Here is an 8252-nt window from a genome sequence, read left to right as displayed (position 1 = left end):
TACCTCTCACACACACACACATAAAATCAATAGAGATAGAAGAAAAAGCAAACATTAGATCCTCCCGAGGGGTCTAGTTTCAAAGGTCTTTAAAAGTAGGGACTGTATGCTAAGCTTCTCCTGCGGCCCCGAGCCCCTAGCTCATAGGTGCATACTTTGCAGGCGCTGGTTACCACTTCAGGAGCCAGAGTGGAGAGCTTGCGTCCACAGAGTCCCCTCGGTCCAGCTGTGGAGAGGGAGGGAGCCCCCAACAATCAGTTGCTTGGCAATCTCGAGCCTGAATATGGGGTTACAGCTTGATTAAGGGGCTGTGCAACACCAATCTTTCAGAGGTTCTGAAAGAACCCTGGCAATGTGAGACGGACAAAACCATACTTATCAGGAATTCTCTCAAGGAAGGTGTCTTATGTGATAGAAAGGAATGTTTTGAGGATGTGTGAATATATATGTGTGTGTGTGTGTGTGTTGGGGTGGGGGGTGATGGGATAAACTTGATGCAGGCTTGAGTGGCAACTAATGGGTGCCAAAAAGCCTTCTAAGAAGGGTGAGTCTGGTTTTATTGTGAGATTTTTGTTTTGCTGAGTGGTGTAGCCAGTGAGAGGCCAGAGCTGACCTGCTCTGCACCCTGGATGGGAGGCCCAGTACTGCCCTTGAGGCTGCTCTGTTTCCACTCTACCTCCATGAAGGAGTCAGCCTCTGTTCCATTCAAATGTTGAATAATGAAAGAAAATCCGTTTGATTAAGGGCCAAAATTTTAGTCTGCCTCAGATCTCTCCATCCAGCTCTGCTTGTTGGGCCTTAATTTTGTACCTCAGGAGCCCCTTCTCCCTAACTCCAGCTCATCAGTTCTGCAGATCACTGCCTCACCCTATCCATTTCTTCTTCTGAACCTTGAAGAGGCTGCCTGGGTGGGGCTCCCTACATGTCCCTGTACAAGTTAGACTCTAGTTGATGTGATTTTGCTACTTGTAACAGCTAATGTCTGGACTAGCTGGATTTACTTGATTTGTTTCTCTGTTTCATAGTATTTCAAATAAAACCTCAGAGTAGTCAGTATGTGTGATACAGATGTGTAGATGATCACAGTTCATGCATTTCATCAAACACTTGCCCGTGTACCTTTGTTCCTCCCATCTTCTATGCTTCAAATATCTTTCCTTACCTAATTAAATACTTCTCATCCTTCAAGGCTCAATTCAAGCACTGCCTTCTCTATGAAGCCTGCCCTGGTCCTCCAAGTCATCATTAGTCAGCCCTTCTACTACATTCTCATACCATGTTGTTAGTGTCTCTCCCTGCTGGGATTTATAGGCAGTAGTCTCTGTGTCTGTTTCCCATACAACACTGTAAACTAACTAGGGCAGGCATTATTTCTTATTCATATCCATTGCACCTGATGAGTATCTGGTTCTTACCAAATGAGAGTGCTGGACTTTAAGCCTCAGGATAAACATAGATTATCTCTTTAAAGTAGCAATTTTACCCAATGGTAAGCAATTTTTAAAATTACTATATATTTTTAAAGGCTCAGATATTTCATAGTAAGGCATGCAAAGTTAGCTCGAGTTTTAAAGATAAATACATTTATATCATTTGTTCAGATTCCTCTGATATGAAAAGTTTGAGAACTTTTTGCAGTGGGCACTCAACTCAAATTTGAGTTGAATTTAATTAAATTCCAGAGGATGTTTATGGTTAATGATTTCTTTCCCTAAAGAAAACATTAGGGAGAGGTTGGTAAAAGGATACAGACTCTCAGTTTAAAATGAATAAGGCCTGAGGATCTAATGTATGACATGATGACTGTAGTTGATGAGACAGAATTGTATGATTGAAATTTGCTGAGAGTAGAACTTAAATGTTAGCACCAAAAAAAAAAAAAAAAAAAAAGACAAAGGTAGATATGTGAGGTGACAGATATGTTAATTAACTCAGTAAGGGAGATCCTTTTACAATGTATACATATGTCAAATCATCACGTTGCACACTTTAAATACCTTACAATTTTATTTATCAATTATGCCTCAATAAAGCTGGGGAAAAAGAAAACAACACAGAACTTTATTTATTTCTATTAATAGCAAGGAGACACATTTTAAAAAAGTAATGAGGTAGAAAGGCAAGCTGGAAAAATCAGTGCAGTGTCACCTAAAACTGTAAATTTTGTTTTAACAAAAGTTCACTATCTAAACATGTAGGCTGAGAAATCTTTCATGGCACTACCCTTTGGTAAAGACGAAAAGCTTCTTTGTATTTAAATATATATATATTATGCATTATACACACAAAATAGCATGTATAATATATGTACAAGGTTAGTCTTCAAAGCCTTTATAGCATCTAAGTAAATTTTTAAACAAATAATAAATATTTATCAAGTGAAGTATCTTTGAGACTTCATTGTCTTACCTCACTTATGAAGCCACTGCCAACAAATAGGAGGTGAGACTAATACTGGATTTTTGGGTAGGATATATTGGTTTACAGCCAAATAGAAATGCACCAGCCATGACATTATTTGTAAGCCTGGCTTCATACTACGTTACTTAGAAACAAAATTACAAAAATAACTTTAAAGCGAATACCTGCTCAGTGTAGAAAAATTGAGAACCTGACCTATTTACCACCTTTCTCTTTCCTACTCTTCGCAGAGTCAGTAGGACACCAAATGGGTCAGGAATTACTAGAGGACAATAGAGGGCAAGAGGGTGTGGCAGACCAGGAGTGATGCACACACCTGAGTGACTGACACTGGCTTTCCACTGATTGTTCATGGGACTCACTGCAGTGAGGGGCTGATGTACTGCCCAAACTCTGAGTTTTATCTTACAAGTGCAATTTCAGAGCTTTAATCTCCCAGTGTCTTTTGTGAAAGCAGCGACCTTCCACTCAATTCCATTTGATTTTAGCACCATCTTTTTAATAGCATATTATTTCATCAACCATCCCTCAACAAATCTGAATTGAATAGTCTTACCTCCTTTTTATATCTTATTCTGTCATCCACATTAGTATTCCTATGATCATTTATTTAGTCACACATTAATTATAGGCTTCTCACCTACCAGTGAAAATCTTGATCAGGATACTTCAGTGATACCTAAAGTTCAGGCGTCCAAACACCGTAGACAAACCCCTTCTTGATCTGGCCTCTACCTAGCTCTGCAAACTCATGTTTAGTCACTTCCATATATACGCTGGGCTCCTATCACAAAGACAGCCTTGTGGTTCCCTGTCCTTTCTGGCCTCTAGGATTTACAGATGTTATTTTCTCTGTGGATATCCTTCCCCTGCCCTGGGCAAAGTGTCAGACTCCTTGTGTCCATCAAGACTTTGGGCGAGTATCACTCTTCCTTTTCTTGATGTGTCTCAGTAAAATTAGTCCCTGCTTTTCTGTGCTGCCATTGCATCTTGTCTGCACTTCTATTATAGTATTTATGTTAAATTACTAATTTAAAAAATCTTACTCCTACAAGGTCAAGGGTCTGTATACTCTCAGGGTATGCATAAATCCCTTGAATTATAGGCAGAATTCTATGCAGATTCATTTTCTTCTGGGGGGAAGGTTCAGATCTCGCATCAGATCCTCAAAAGCATCCATATTTACTCTGTCAAAACCAAATTAAGAACTATTCCACTAAATTATGAGTAAAGAACGAGTGAAATCTATTCTTTGAGTCTCTACAGTTAGATACCAAATAATGGCTGAATGAGCATTTCAGTCATTATTTAAAGATAGACATTTATACTAGTAAAGATATATAGTAAATTCAACCTCCTCTATTCATTGATGTTTTTAAGTAGACAGAAAGTGTGATATAGTGCAAAGTACATTGGACAAAAGGAAAGATATGGACGGGTTTACGTCAAACTACTAACAGTGGTTATGCTTGGAAAGAGGGATGGGCTTTTACATTTTACTTCTACTCTTCTGTCTTGATCAAGTGTGTTTGTTTTACAGTGTGTACTTTTTAGATTTGAAATTTAAAAATAATGCTTTGAACAACGGGACTTCTCTCTCTTTTTAATTTTTTTATTGAAGTATAGTCAGTTACAATGTGTCAATTTCTGGTGTACAGCACAATGTCCCAGTTATGCATATACACACATATATTCATTTTTCATATTTGGGACTTTTCTCTGAAGTGCATTAAATATCTAGCTTCAAATTCTAGTTCTGTTACTTATTTAGTTTTGTGACCCTGGAACCTTATAACTTAACCTTTGTAAGCCTGTTTCCTCAACTGTAAAATGAGGATAAGACTTACCCATCCCACATAGTTATTCTGTCACAAAGCCTAATATAAAGTAGGGGCTCAGTAACTATTAGTTGAATGTAAAGTAAATGTTGTCATTCTTAAGGTTTTTTGGTTTTTTTTTTTTGCAATTCTCAAAGACATCCAAAATAGAACTCAATTCAACCATAGTTCATTATTGTCTCAATACTGTGAGTGAGTATTCGTAAATGCAGAGAAGGTCTGATGTAACATGGCTGTTAGCTCTGACTGCTCACTAATAAAGGACTCCCATAACATGTTCATTTGTTTGTATTTAAACAAAGAAGGGTTACAGAATTCTTCAAAACAATTTGGAATATTTGTACCTCAAGAATGAAGTACAAGAACTGGTTTAAACTAAGTAAAGTACAAGTACATTGATTTAACTAAGCCTCAGTTTATCTGCGTTCTTACTAGTAAAAAGTTCTTTGCAATTTTCACTCACCTTGTGGCCTGACTCCACCAGTAGTCATCACACCATGTTTTGCGAAGCTTTCTTGATGTCTTTAGAGATTCTATAAAAAAAAAAATGGCATTGATAATGACAGGTACCTTGTAATTTATACCATCCTTTTTTCCTATAATTTCAGAACTAAAAGTTTTTATTATATATGCAATTGTTTAAAATTTCTAGTAGTTAAAAATACATAAGTAAAAGTTCTTGTTTCTCTTAGTCTTTTAATTTTTAAGTCACTTGGCATTGAGTAGGCGTAATGACCTTGGTATTTGTATCTTTGGGGTGACTAATAAAAATAAATTCTTATGTATTTAGAAACATAGGTGGAATACTCTTAACAGGACTTAGGGGGCTTCACTGAATCAGAATTCAAAGCAGTTTATTTGACCCAAAAATAATTTTAGCCAAAAAGCTAGAGATTTTCCTATGTATCCCACATTAAATGAAATCACCCACATCAAGTGACAAGTGAAATAGGTTTGTAATAGGTTTTTCTGTAGGGGCTAATGGAGGTGATCTACAGTCAAAATTAAGCACAAATTCATTTAGACAACACTGTGAATTATATGGCTTTTGTGAGCAGTACAGCAGGTTCTAAGCCAGCTACATGTTTTATTTATTTTTCATCACCCAAAGCTTCATGGGCAGTTTGGCCAAGTCTGAATTTGGGCTTTCAGTTTCTTGACCTGTATAATTGGCACAATAGTGATAATAGCTCACAGTGCAGATGTGAGGATTAAGGGAGAAGAAGGCTAGAGGGCGGAGGCCAGGATGCAGGAGTGAGCAGTGGGAGGAACAGAGTCTTACTTAGCCACCTTGTCATTTTGTCAAGGTCCCTGTCCTTTATCCTAAGTGAATCTATGTTTATTCCCAGCTTGACTTGTTCTTCTCTTCCTCTTAAATTGACAGAAATTTTTTTTCTTAAAAGATTCTTTTCTGTGCAGATGTTGTTCATTGTCCTAAAGGAATAGAAGAGGCAAATGTAAGGCCTTACTGGCTCTATCAGTCACTGCTAGTTGCCACTCACTGTCCATTTTCCCTATTTTCCTTAGTAACCCGGTTAGAAAGCTGTCTCCCCGCTTCTCCTTCACAGCTAGGTGTAGCCATGGGAACAGATTCTACCCATGAGGCATAAGTAGAAATAGTGCGAGTGACTTCTGGGAAGTCTCCTTAAAAAAGAGATCACATCTTTTTCTTCCCATTCCTCCTTCCTGCTGGATGAACACCAGTGAGATAGGTGGAGTCCTAGCAACCTTCTTGGACCAAGAGGTGAGACACCAAGAAAAGCAGATAGAAGAGACCTGGGTCCTTCACACCAAGGAACTGCTGGAATAGCTGTGGATTGCCTATCTATGGCCTTTTTCTTTTTTTAAATAGAAGAGAGAAATAAACTTCTAGCTTATTTAAGCCCCTATGATTTTGGTTTTTCCATCATATATAGATGAGCCCAAACTTACTGATGTGCTGGTCCTCTAGGAAGTTGTCTCCAACCAAGAACCCTTTTTAATTCTTGAAAGTGTTCTTACATTTCCTTTGATTCTATGTGTACTTTCTACACATTAACAACAAATTCTCCACTCTTCAGAAGCCTCTAGTGTGTCCCTCCAGTGTTGTTTTTACCCTTTCTCTCTTGCACCCCCACCCCCATATTTTGGATATTATGCACTCATTTGGGCTCCTCAGATAGGAACTTGGAAAATAGGGCCACTCTATTTGGGAAGAAACAAGGAATTTGGCTAAAATTAAGTTTTTAGCTTTTTTGTGGATTATAGGAAAAGAAGATTTCATTTCAATTCAACAAACATTTCTTAAGCACATACTGTGTAAAAGGCATTGTGCCAGGTGCTGGGAGAAATATAAAGATGACATTCTTCCTGCTTCGAGGAGCTTACAGTCAAGTAGGGAAGATGAGGCACACAAATAACTGCAGTATATGATAGATTAGAGTAAATGCAATAAGAAAAGTATAAAAAGCCTGAAACTTGCAGAGGAGAAAATATGAGTTACAGTTGTGGGGATCAGAGAAGATTTCATGAAGAAAATAGGATGTGAGCTGGGCTTTGAACAACATGTATAAATAGCAAAAAGGGGATCAGCAAAGGAACAGAGGTAGAAAGTTACAAGGCATAGGTGGATTTAGGGATCCCAGGGAGCATCGAGGGTAGAGAAGATGGTAAGGCTGGCCTGGTGGATTAGAGACAGATAGAGGGCTGTGATATCTTCTTGAGACCCTGCACTGCAGTGGAAAGAATAAGGAGTCAGTGAAAGTTTTTAAGCAAGAGAGTAACCAGGTCACATGTCTTCAGTAAGATGGCTACAGAGGAAAGACTGGCTGCAAAGAGGCCAGGAGTAGGCACCTTTAATAATCCAAGTAAAAGATGATGTTGGCCTGAATTAGGGAAGCGACTTTTAGAAAGGAAAGGAGGGCACAGATAAAAGCAACATTCAGAAAGCTACTGCATGAACTAAATGTTTGCTTTGCCCGGGAAAAAGAGCTGAACTGCAGTTCCCTGATCCAGAAGTGGAAAATCTATCTATAAAATAAAATTTAAAATTATTCTACAGTTATTTAAACTGGGAAACTAAAAGGAGGCTGAATATGCTGTGATAACTAACTTACTGGTTCTACAATTTTAGCAGAGCCTTAACTTTTATTTTCCCTGGATGTCTGTTGTGGGTACACTGATAACTCTGCTAGAGAATGGGGAAGGGATATTGAAAGAATCTCTGTAAAGAAATGCAACCATCCCTCTGCCCCACTGTTCATCCTTTATCCAGGTGTTATGGTAAATAGCATGTGGCAGGGTATCTTACAAGTAAGGTTTCCACTTCTTCCTAATTATCCCTTTACCCACCCTTATCCACTGTCTCTACCCACTGCCTCCCCACCACTCCAGTGAAATCTTAAGAGAAGGAGGAGGCTTTCTAAAGAGCATGAGTATTTTCTAATTTGTCTCTTTGTTGCTCACTAAAACCATGCTAGCATAGCCTTTAAAAAGAAAATGGGAAGAGTTGGCATAGACCCATATGAGGGCATTGTATTCTCAGATAGCTTTCAGATAAGTAACACCCCTCTCCCCCAAATCCTAAATAGATAATTTCTCATTCTTGGGGGATAAATTCTAGAGATTTCCTGACATGGACAAATTTGAGCATCTGATCAGCTGCCACTTTCTCTTTTTATTTTTCTGATTATTTAGGAAGATTTAAATGGGTGTTAATACCTACTAATCTTTCTTTTCTGAGTAAGGGCAGGAGCAGACAACAAAAGAATCATGACCCTACCAATCAGAATTGTCCTGTGCATTATTTTGCAATTTATGGTTCAGTTCATCTTATGTGGGGCACTGTAAGCAATAAATGAAATCAAATAACGAGGATTTTTTTTTCTTTGCATGATTTTCAAGGTGATTTCTGGCACTCTTGAAAGCGTAAGTGATTAATCAAGTCATTGGGGATAAGCAACAGTAATATAATGGTCAAAACTATGGATATTGGTTAAACTGTGTTTCATTCTC

The sequence above is a fragment of the Camelus bactrianus genome, chromosome 15 (assembly GCF_048773025.1).
Source record: "Camelus bactrianus isolate YW-2024 breed Bactrian camel chromosome 15, ASM4877302v1, whole genome shotgun sequence".
NCBI classification, from domain to species: Eukaryota; Metazoa; Chordata; class Mammalia; order Artiodactyla; family Camelidae; genus Camelus; species Camelus bactrianus.
This window is presented reverse-complemented; position numbering follows the sequence as displayed.